Below are 12,420 nucleotides of genomic sequence, written 5' to 3' on the forward strand. Positions count from 1 at the left end.
TGGCAATAATGAGATGTTTCTAGATGGTCGGAGGAACTCTTGGGCTTCACAGAGATCATCCGCCCATCTCTGATGGGGAAACTCTTCCCACGTATTAATATTTTGAACTTTGCTTGCCCCAGCGCATTACAGAATTCTTTCCTACCAGCCAGTATTTATTTCTTCTTATAGCCCGAACTAATGGCGCATCGAGTGGAGCTACTATCAGGAAAGAGTCCATCGGGACTCCTGCCTCATCTGTTCTCTTGAAAGTACCTTTCCCAGTGGACCTCCCAGATTGCCAGGCACCCGTGGATGACTGGTGGATACAGGTAAATCTAGCTGGTAGCAAGTTGCCAAATATTTTTTGGTCAGTTCCTGTATCTTGGTGTTTTAAATATCAGTTGTTCTTCCAGGTTGCCAGAAGAGAACTATCCGACATAGTGATAAAGAGATCGTGTGGAATTTGTGTTATTCCCAAGTGCTATAATTCCAAGACTTCTATTCCCCTTGTCTTCCACTAGGCATTTTAGTGCATTTCAGGGACGGTCGCAGAATCGCTGGTGAAGTAGCATCAGGCCGGCACTACCCACCCCGGGTGCTGTGCTGTTGTGCCAGATTCTGATGTGCGTCTATGTAGTTGCTTAATATGAAACAGCCATGTTTCCATGACCTTTAATGAGCAAATTTGTGGGGTAAAATGAATGTGCCTTGTTCTCAAAATACAGACAAACAACATCTGTTAACTTCAGTTGAATGCTGATTTCTAAAGCACTTACCTGGGAGTCCCTGAAATATTTTCAGTCTGCCATTTGGCTGGCTGCCTGACAATGTCTAACTTGGTTATTTTTTTTATATAGAAGGGGCAGTCATCCAAGTAGTCAAGTTACAGAAACCATGTGAAGTGTTGTCTACTTCTGCTGATGTGGTTGGCTGTACACACCAGAGTGTGTTAAGGTTGGAAACTGAGAACTGAGATTTTCCTGTTCGTGTTTCATGTCAACCAGTTCTGGCAATGACTGAATTACACTGAGAACACTGTTTGTGACTCCACTTGTGCCGGTACTGTCAAGGTCTCTGGTACGTAACCTAAGACTCTTCCTCCAACAGAGCAGAGCTGCTTTACTGTTTGATTCTAACCTTTAATGAACTTTAAGATGCTGTCATCTGCTGCCTCTCATTTATAAAAATTAAGGGTGATTCTTTTCTTCATCATAATATGGCTTATGTGCATCTCATTCAATTATCAGAAATACATAAAACTAATTAGTTTTAATTTATCCAGACCCTTTTGATCAGGGAAAAATACATCTGTCTTTTTCATTTGAAAAATGAATTCTGCAAATTGCAAGCCATCAACACAAGGGCATTTCTAAATTATTTTGGTAGAAAGAAGTGTTCCGTGACTTTCTATTTAATTAGGATTAATTAGATTGTTGAGTATGCTTATGCTTTTTGTAAGGGAGGGAAACATGATAATCTACTTTATATTCGTGTTACAGATCAGTTAACAAGCAGAAGCCTCAAAAAACCAAAACTGATTTTCCCTATATTGAGCAATGTAGTTCTTTGATTTCTATAAAACAGAGGTTTTTTTTTTCAAATACTGATTTCCAAAAGAAGTAGAACAGAGATGTTAAGGAACAAATATTCAGCAGAATATCTGTTCCAGTGGTTTTGTTTTATTTCACTCAAAAACGGCACTTGCACTGGCTTTTTGAGAAGCAGAGGTCAGTTTTTGGAGTCTGTATCAACAGGTCATTTCAGGTTTAATTCCAAGTGTAGTAGCTAATAAGGAAGGAAAGTTTGCAGGGTGGCAAGTGTGAAACCTTGGTAGGTTAGAATTAGATTCTGTATACAAGTTTGAAAAAAAAAAAAATTCTGAAAAAAACCCAACCCAACTCCTCAGCAAATCCTTCATTACTATCCACACCAAGTAGTACTTCAGGATTTGGCCCAATGTGTACATAAAACATTTCTCTCAATCTAATACAACGGAAATTATCTAGTATTAATATGTTGAAGAATACAAACTTCTTTCTTTTTATTTATTTCGGACAGTTTCATTTATGGTAGATCTAACTTTTTAAAAAACTATTTTGGAAGAAGAAATAGTAAAACTCCTTAAATTTATTTTCCTTTGTCTGGCATGAGTCTTCTGTATGTTACATTTACTATAGATTTGTCTACATGAGGTTGAAAGTTTCTGGCTAACGGAAGTCCTTAGTCTCTTGGGAGAGACCTCCCATGATTTTCTGCTGTAGTATGTTTTTCTGTACTGTAAACGAATGGCAGTGGGTGCAGGAACTTATTTAATATGCAGTTGTATAAAGACATGGCGGTGGTCCTTGTGAATTGGGAATTACGCATGGATCTACTTAAGGTTCTGTTTATAACCATAAATGGCTGTAAAATGGACAATCCATTGTGCAGGAGAAACTTGATGCGACGAAGAAATGACTGAGGCAGGGGGATGAAAACCTATCTATATTCCTCCACTGAACTGTGGAATACATGCCAGCATGGCTTTCCACTTGGCAGACTTTCTTCCTAGAAAACTATTTTGCGGGGAGAAAGAAGAAGGTAAAGCGTTTCTCCAGTTGTGTTGCTGGGACAGCTTCAGTTTCTCAACTGACTGGATGACTAACAATGACTCTGTTTTCAAGGCGGGTGCCTGTCTAGTTTGGAAACCGTCATGAATAAGAAATTGAAACCATCACGAACAGGAGAAAGTGGACAACCTTTGCTAAAGGAGCCGAACAAAATCGCTCCAAAGTATCTGTTGGGAGAGAGGTACTTGTAGTCCTTAAATGGTTCTTTGAGCCTAAACCTCGTTGTTCTGCGTACTGATGGATTTCCCTGCAGAAACGGTGTTTTCTTTTTGCGCCTGCGCTCCCTGTAGCTCCGGGCTCCCGCTTCCCACAGCAAGGTGAAGCCATAAGGCAACTTGTCTGAGCAGACATCTCGGAAGCCTGAGAGACTCCTCCTGATGTGAAGGCGGCCAAGACCACAGGACCTGGAAAGAAATAGTCCCGCAGCCTGTGTCTGCCTGCCTCACTGTGACCTGGAGACGGTACAGATTCGCTCTTCAGGCTCAGAGGGCTCATCTGTGATAGTCTCTCATCTTTTTGTAAGTACAGTTGCCCATGATGTGGTGCACGCAAACTATTTCTACCAATGCTGTTTCTGCACCAGAATAATTTCTACAGGTAAACCTGAAGAACAGTTAATTGAGTGTGGCTCTGTTTGAAAAGTGTGAACGCTTTTCTTAATGTACTATGAATATATAGTCCTGAAAACATAATGCTCAATTGCGTTGTTTCTGTCTGGCTGCTGTAGCTTGCTGAGTACATACATACTTTTTCCGCTACTATATTTCGTATTCATATTTACTGTATTACATTAGAATTGCTATTAAATTATCAATTAGAGCCACCACGTGTTGCTTAAAACACAGCTGCTGTTCTTGGCATTATTTGCATTTAGCTGTTACGGTGCTGTAAAAATAACTTTTATCATCACAATTAGAACATCCGCTACGTAACAGAAAGAACAAAGAACTTTTTTAAAAATCCCAGAAACTTGTGAGGCAAAGAGGTACCATATCATCTGTCCTCTTTAATTCCAGTCATTAAACTTTCACAGATTATTTCTCTCTTGGTGAAGCTGTTCTTACACCTTTTTTTGTTTGTGGTGTTTTTTTTCTTTTCTTCACCCCCCGCCCCCCGATTGTTAGTATATCTGTGAGAACAGTACTAAAACACGCCAGGAAGGTTAAAGCCTCATTCTGCTATGCAACTTTCTTTGTAGGTGAGATTTCCTGTGCTTCAGAAAAGTTGGAACGTAGAAGCAGGCCAGAAAGGAGGGAAGAAAAAGAATTATGACAACAGTTCTTAGAATAGAGCGAGCTACAGTTCGCTTCCTCTCCTCCTCACTCCCCCCCATTTTTTCTTACCTTCTAATTTTTGCATTTTTAAAGGTGCCTTTGAGAGCTTGTGTCCTTTGAAAACATGACGAGTTGGTTTCGTGGTGTATTTTTTTGGAGTAGGTCAAAACAGGAGCAGAGATAAGGACTCTGATTACTTTTTGCTACCAGTGGTAAAAAGAAAAGAATATCCTGGCCTCCCTTACAGCACAGATTATGCAAATGGATTAATTTCGAATGATGAAATCTTAAGAACATCCAGGGACAGACTATCTGTTCTTAATAAAGTCTGTGGGAGTCTTGCCAGTGAAAAAGCACGTAATGTTCTTAGTCACATTTTTGCTTTCGCTGTTTAAATGACTTTGGAATCCATTTTATAAAATGTACTACACAGTGCGGTATCTTTCTCCATCACTGTGATGGACTCCGCTGCCTGCATGAGCTACTGCACGCTGGACTTCATCGGCTTTCACCCTAGTCAGTCAACCCCTGTACCTGATTGCTTGGAAAGAGGGGCTCGGGGTGTCACTGTTTGTGGGGAGAAGAGCTCCTGGAAATAATTTCCAGTCTTTCAACTGCTATGAACTTTTGCAAATGTAGGAGACAGGGTTCAAGCTAATAAACTGTCTGAGAAATATAGAGCTAAGGAAATAATTTTGCAAAAAAAGTTCCAGTAGAGAGAACATATTCTGTGCCCAGTGTGATCTGGTGACTGGCTTGACTTCTGCTGTAAGCTAACCATTAAAGCTTTTTTAGATTACCCAATTTTTGCAAACCCCTGTCCATCTTTTTTATTTAAAGCTGTGATAGGACTTCTCAGATAATTCCTCGAGCATGCAAAATTTCATCACTAGTAGGTGTTGTCATAGTAGATGTTAAGAGCGACAGTCAAAAAGTTCTCACATTTTTCTGTCTAAATTTCTTGTGCTTATTTGCAGTGCTTGCAAGGTTAACGTGGAAGGAAATAAAATCTTCGGCTTGGTTGTAGGTAGACTACTATTTCCCTTGCAGGAAGCTGTAGTATTTAATGAGAGCTTGGTTATAAATTAGTCTTTCTTCCTTGCCATGTAGCCAAGAGTGGCAAAACTAGAACTGGACACGAGCAATTCTAAGTGATGTTCATGCGGTTCTATTTCCCTTTTCAAACTACTTGCTGCTGAATGCTTTGACATTTCATGCCTTGTATGGGTTTGAGATGGAAATGGGGAAAAAAAAACATTTCCATTTTGATGGAGTACTGTGCTAAACTTCAATTTCAGTGTAGATATTAAGCAAGTTAATTAGATTTTTCCCTTTTTCAAGCTAGAAAGCTTCATAGCTAATACAGAAGGACGTGCTAAACTAAATAGATTAGAATTTGCTCTGTCTGTAGGAAATGAGGTATGGTGAGAGACAGTAACCTGCTTTGTATGAAGAATTTTTGCTGGTTTACATTTTTAACAGGGATATTGAAGCAACTGCGGGCATTTTCTGCTGTTCAAGAACTAGTTAGATCATGAAACTCTTAAGTAGGCTGAAGGTTTCAGAACTGGTGCAACCGTAACATTATCTACCAGGCCAAAGTTGAGGTTGAGGAGTTGGCAAGAATGGTAAATGACATTCACAGTTATGAATATTATTGTTGCTGAGTCAGCTTTCATTTTCCTAGGACCTTTTTAGGCCTTGTTGGCAAGAACTTAGTTTCATGGAAAATTTTTGAAATTAACAATATAATTTGTATTTAAAAGGTACTGGAAATCGTGCTGGTGTTTTACAAACTGCTTGAAAGAATAAGGAGATTACTGTTCTGAGGAGTTTACAGTTTAAAATGCTGTTTACTTCATCAAAAACCAGTATAGCAATGTGTTGATTACCCTTTTTTCTATATTGCACTGGGAATATGAAGTATCTTTTCATAATTTAACTGACATTTATAACTTACGACACTTCAAAAGACAGTGTTTTATAGTAATATGCAACTCCATTCTGCAGTGCAAATTAAAACTTGCTTAACTTTCTTAGGTAAGCGTCACCAAGTAACATTTCTTATGCTGTATGAGATGACTCTGTTCTGAAAGTCAAAATAGCTTTCTAGGGAATGTTAATTTTTCTACCTGAATATATTTAGCAATGTAATTTTGGGAAAGTTTATGAGCTTGCTTATATAACTTATGTGTAAAACACTTGAATATACCAGTAATCTTAAAGTAAACCATTTTCCTTGCACTTCACGGCAGCGTTTTATACTGAAAACTTAAAACTTGGGATATTCAACTTCTACATTAATGTCTCTTATATTTACGTTGTTCCTACAATGTCAAGCTGCTGAAATGAGAATTGTGTAGCAGTACTAGGACCATGGCTTAGGGCACAGCATGTAGGGAGTATTGTGCATGCTTAGAAAATCACACTACATACATAAAGTATTTCACAGCAGTGGGGTTTGTTTTTCACTTACAGGACTTTGATCTATCTGGAGGGTGTTTGTCATTAGTACTGTGTATGGCATCTACATTTAACAAGGCAGATGAGGAATCGTGAGATTTCTTTCCTTACATTTTTTTTTAATGAGAATAGAATGCTTACTGCTCAACAAAAGCTTTTTTTCATTTAGTCAAATATTAGAAAAAGAAATAAATGTAGAGTTTTATTAGTTGCAGATAACTTGCCCAGACAGCTGTAGTCTCAGCATGTTGTCAAGATAAAACCTGTCTCAGAAGCCAAAGCAGCCTAGAAAGCTAATCAATTTAAAACACAGAGCAAAAGTGATAGCCACGCCAAGGTACTACCAGTGTGAAGTAGTCTGCCAGGGCGTAGGAAAATCACCGTCAGAATAATGCAGTATTTCTCCTGCTTGGTGTTAAGACTGTGACTGCTTTCTGCTGTGCATTCTGGAAAGCAAGAAAACAACTAAGCAAGCACGGTAATGAATAACCGTTCATCTAGTGAAGGAAGATGTCTAGGGCCAGATATCCTGTCCAGGAAAAATACACTGGGAAGGGAAGAGCTCCACTGGAAGACCTCTGAAGCCCTAAGGGCAACTCCTTCGCATTCTTTCTCCCAAAGATAGATCTTAATGATCTTTGAAAAGCCAGAAGAGATGAGCAGATTTGTTGCTCTTCTCTTGGGAGCCCCCAGTTCTATTGCCACCATCGTTGTGCATGCAAGTTTGATGTGTGACCATGTCCTGAAAGTCTCTCAGTTTCCACAGAGGTTAACAGGCCCTAAGCTAACAATGCCTTTTAAAAATGTTTCATAATCTCTTAAAATGTTTCTGTATGACCATAAATAAGAAAAGGAAGGGAGCTAAGTCTTGTGAGGCTAGGCGTGAGCTTTGTTTCATGTGAAAATGTTTTATTTGTCAAATTTTGAGTGACTCTCCAAAGCACGGTAAGATTTTCACATTATTGGACAACAGGATTTGAGTCCGAATGAGAATTTAAATACGGATATAGACACAAACTTAAGAAATCAAGTGGAATAAACTGCAACACTTTTAGAAAATTTTCTGAAAAAAATAGCATAAGAAAGCAGTATGCATGTGTCTGGCGGCATTTGTTTTCTGCACAGGGGGGCTGAATTGCATGTGGGTGAATCCTCGGCTGACAGAGCTTTCCTCTTTTCAAGATTGCTGCAGGCTCTCGCTACAGCATTGTCGCTCACGTTGCAGAGCACGACGAGTTGTGTGGTTGGTGCCCACTACGCTCGTGGAGTGCTACATGTCAGTCACTGCATCCAGGAACTCAACAGGTGCTTGAAGAAAAAGATGCTGAAAAGCACTAAATATCCTGATGTGTGTTATTGCTATTTCTTCTTAATTAAAAAAAAAAAAAAAAAGAGTTCCAAACAGCATCATGTCTCTTTCTTTTGGTGATATCTGTTCTGTAGTTGACTCTTTGTTTTGATTCAAATTCTGTTGTCTTAAAATGCAAAAACCTCTCTCTGCTTTTAAAAATCACTCATAATTTACAAACCAGTTAAAACATTTTTTTCATGAATGACAAGCAAGGATTTGTGCCTGCAAGTATCACTGCATGAAATGGGCTATTTAAAGCAAAATCTATTTTCTTCAGAGAGGAGAAAAATGCTCTGAATTTGAATGATGTGTCAAAATGTCAACCAAATTGTCAGCCAAATGTGGCAGCTGTTCAATTCTTAGGTTCATGTTATATAAAAGATAACTGAGGAATGTTGTATCTGTTTTTATTTGTTTTGTTTAGTGAAAGTATTTTTTTATTAGAAATGACTTTTTCAGTAATCGTCTTTGACAGTAAACAGCCAAACTTTTATTTGGGTTTCTGAATAAACTGCCTGTTTCTAAAATCTTCAATGCAAAGTATTGTGGGTGTTGAATACCATTAGAGATCTAGCCCAGATTCCTCCCACATTTTTCCGTGCCTTCTTTTCAAGTTCTCCAACCGCCCTTGCCCCTTTTCATTCCAGTAGTGCTAAGCAAGATGCAATGTATTGCAAGGTAAAGCAAATAAACCATTCTTGAGCAAACATTCTCAAGTCCTTCTCCTTTTCCTTTAACTCCTATTTTAGGAGGCATCTATTGCTTGTTCCTCAAACTTTGCCTCTTGTCCGTACTCTTTTCTTTTCTTTCCCGTTGTAGCTGGTAATGAACAAATGGAGGGGAGAAAAGAAGAGACAAGAAAGAGTTGTGACTGACTGCACAGCAGAGTTGATCTTTAATGGTGACTTTTCTGTTTCGGGCACTTGCTGCAGAAATTTCTGGTCTCCAGGACTGATGTGCCCAGGCCTCTTCCCCCACCTGACCACCCCCTCCACCTTGCTGCAGTCAAGGGAAGCTTCTCCTGGGTTTTTTTTTTTTTTTTCTTGATTCCCTACCGTTAGGCAATGCCTTGACCTCTGTTCTGCTGCAGGCTGTCTGGCTCCAGCCTTTGTTTTGTTCATCAGTGTTCCTCTGTGGTAGGCAGCCCTCAGCAGGGCTGTTGCTAGGACCTTCTAAACACTTCGTATAGATCTCAGGTCAGGAAACTAAAATAATCGATTGCTATTCTTTCGTGTATATGACAATCAAGAACTAAAAGCTCCCACAAGATGCACACAACATGATTCTTTTGTACCAATTCTGACTTCGGAAGATGTGTACATTTCCATCAAATGAGAACGATTTCCTTATTTTGGGTTATTAGAAATATAGCATCCAGTAGACAAAAGCCTATTAAAATCAGCTTGAGTTACGGGGTTTATTTTAGAAGATGAGGGGAGTAGGGAAAGGAACGGTAGAGAGAAAGACAGAGTAGGTTTAATTGTATGGATGCATACGGTATGTGTCTATGACTATGAAACTAAGGAATTGTTTCATATTTTGTCACAGGACAACTAGATTTATGATGGAAAGATTACACATTGCAAGAGCAGCAGTGTATTTATAGATGCTTAACCTCATATGTTCATATGTTTTCAGAGTGTGTGTGTATAAAAGCAGTGTAAATGGCCTAATAAAGGCAAGTGATTTGTAGCAAGACTGTGGAATATGTAGCAGCTTTAGTACTATGACTATGGTCAGATTCTCTTATGATACCTACCTCACTTAACCCAGCCGGAAAGATGGCAATCAAGCTATATCTTGTAGAAAAACAGGCGCCATGGCCGTTGTTGAGTTTTTCTAGGTAAATGATACTGCAGAATGTGAGTTTTCTGTAGGGTTTGTTGAACTGAATTGACCTTTGTAATACAGCTTTATTCTCTTTAGCAATCCTCAGGTTTTGAAACAAATCAATAAATTGAGCCGTAACACTTCACAAAGACCAGATGGTCTTCATTCAATACTTCTAAGGGAATTAAAATGTGAAATTACCAGACTGCTGCTGTGGTATACCACTTAAATCTGCCTTAGTGCAGAAGGAATAGCAGGGAGTAACTATTATATCAGCCTTTTTAGTGTTTCAATGTGTAGCTGAATTCAAAGACAAGTAAGTCTGACTTAGTACAGCATAAGAAAAAAATAAGGTAGTCAGAGGAATGGATAACCATATGTTGGAGAGTTATCACTGTAACATTTATGAAGATAAAGAGTACCAGGAAGATCGTGGTTCCTTGGAGAAGTTAACAAGTGTGTTGAAGTGGGCGACATAATTTACATGTTGTGTGTAGACTTTTCCAAACGGCCTCTTAAAAAAAAAAAAGGTTTTAGGTAATTGAACAAGCATTGGATTAAAGAGCAGGCCTTTTATGTATTTGTAATTTAATTAAAAAAAAAAAAAAAAAGGAGGAACTGAAGAACAGGATTGTATGCTTTCATGTGGAGGACAATTACAAGGCCTGAACTGTGCAACTGGTGTCGTCTGGAAAAAGAGGTAAATAGGTGAAAATTTGCTGTTGGTACAAAATGACTCAGAATATTCTAATTAAAACTGGCTGTGGAAGCTTACAGAAATGATTGGATGACTGGAGAAATCAAATATTGATAAATTAATTGCTGTCTGTGGGTGGGAAGGAACCTTAGTCAAAGTCATGGGTGAGTTTTAAATTTGCTATTTGGGAAAAAATTATTGTCTATAGTTCCCTGAAAATGATAGCTGAATGGCAATCAAGCTGCCACATATGTAATTCTTTATGTAGATGCTAGTTATGCTGCATTGTTCAGTTTACAGCGGCACTGTTGATGTTAGAAGGAGGATTCAAATTCCCTGCCTACTCTAAAAAAAAAAAAAAAATAATGTCTCCGTTAGAGGCCCTAGAAGAAGCAGTCCTGTATCAGCAAGTCTAATCCTTATCCTGCAGGCAGCATGTACATTTTTTTTTGCTGTGTGTGGTTGGTTGTTTTTTGCTGTTGATACCATGTCTGGGAGGTGCTTCCAGAACCTTGCTGCTCTAAGAGTCAAATTGGAAGCTTCATCTCACTTCCAGATCAATTTATTTGGCCATCAGAAATATATTTATTTTTAAATAGCATTTTTAGTTTAAATGGGTCTTCTCTCTCCATTAGTGCTTTTCTTTCAATTCATTGTATCTAATGAGAGGCATCGATTAAAACCCAAAAGACTGTACTTTCCTAAACTGATCAAAGATAATGCTCTCTTTCTTGCGATCCCGGTTGGTCCTCGTAATAGCATATGATTAATTCACCTTTTGACGGATACAGCTATGTTTGGTGTAAAAGGTATGCTAGATACATTGTTTAGTAATGTGGCTAAATGGTTTAGAAGAGATTTAATGCAGCCATCCACCTGAAGTGAATTACTTTTGAGATTCCATGAAGACTGACTGTATAATGCTCATAAAATTCCTTATTGTTGCATAGATGTGAAATCTGGTATTTGGCAGAGCTAGAAGAAAACGTTTGGGTGGTTTTGATCAAAGGTGCTTATGGAGAATTATACTGCGAAGCATCAAATGATAAGAATATATAATGACACAGTTTGAGAAAGAACGAAGCTCTCATCAATCGAAGTTGGTAAATTTTGGGGGAAATTTGCTGTATAGTTTCTTATTCCTCCAATAAAGCTTGATGCTTACATATAACATTCAAATAAGATGCTTTAAATAAGGGGGTTTTAAGACAGGCACTGAAACCCAATTCATCTAAAGTTAAGAAAATTAGCTACAGAAGTATGATCTTTTGTAGCATGTGACAAAGAAGTTTATAAGTTGCTAAGTGTAAGCTGAGTAATTTTCTCACTATCCAGCATTCAACTTTATGCAATGATAAATAATTTCTTTTACTAGTAGTTCAGTAACTGGAAACACTCTGTATCCAAGGTAAAGGAGTGGTTTAGCTTACATTGCTTTTTGAGGGCTGTACTATGTTGCAAATCTGAGGCTATTCAGTAAATAATAAAGAATTTGTGTATGTTTCAGGGATGTGATTTCTGTAACTTCCTAAGTATTGAACAGAGAACAGTTAATCTTGCATTTGACAAATCTGTAATCTGATTTATATCCAGTTTACTGCTGGCCACCTGCAAACAATTTTTTTTTTTAATCTTGTGAGCCCTAATTTGGCTGTGAAGGATGAATCCCTTGGACTGGCTCAGGATCTTGGACCTGCCACAACAGCTGGGTGCTTAATTCAGATATTTGGAGTTAATGAATCTTGATTTTTTTTTTTTTTTTTTTTTTTTTTTTTTTTTTTTTTTGGTAGGGACTTCAGTAGGCTCGTAGAATGACTGCTGCTCACTGGTTTAGAAGGAAAATTGCCTTTCATGCTGTGGTTTTTGCTACTGACATCACTACTGACATCTCTTGTGAAGTTATGTCTCATTGCATGCAAAATGAAAAGTAAAGTAACCTAACTGGCTGACTAGTCTTCCAGACACTAAAATGAAGTAGTCCTTAGCTTTTGATAATGGTATTAATATTGTTTTCTCGATTTAGTAATTTAGACAAAATGTTTTTACCTGTTCCAACTTTTTTCGGGGGCGTTGGGAGGGGCGGGGGGGTTCTCTTCTTTAATGTGGTACAGGTCCTTCAGCTTCACCTCATGTATTTACATTCTTTCTTTTCCTTTGTTCACTGACTAGTCAAGTCCTTGGAGTAATAATGCCATCAGTATGCCTGTGATGCAT

Source organism: Phaethon aethereus (assembly GCF_964289735.1).
Source record: "Phaethon aethereus genome assembly, chromosome: 9".
NCBI lineage: Eukaryota > Metazoa > Chordata > Aves > Phaethontiformes > Phaethontidae > Phaethon > Phaethon aethereus.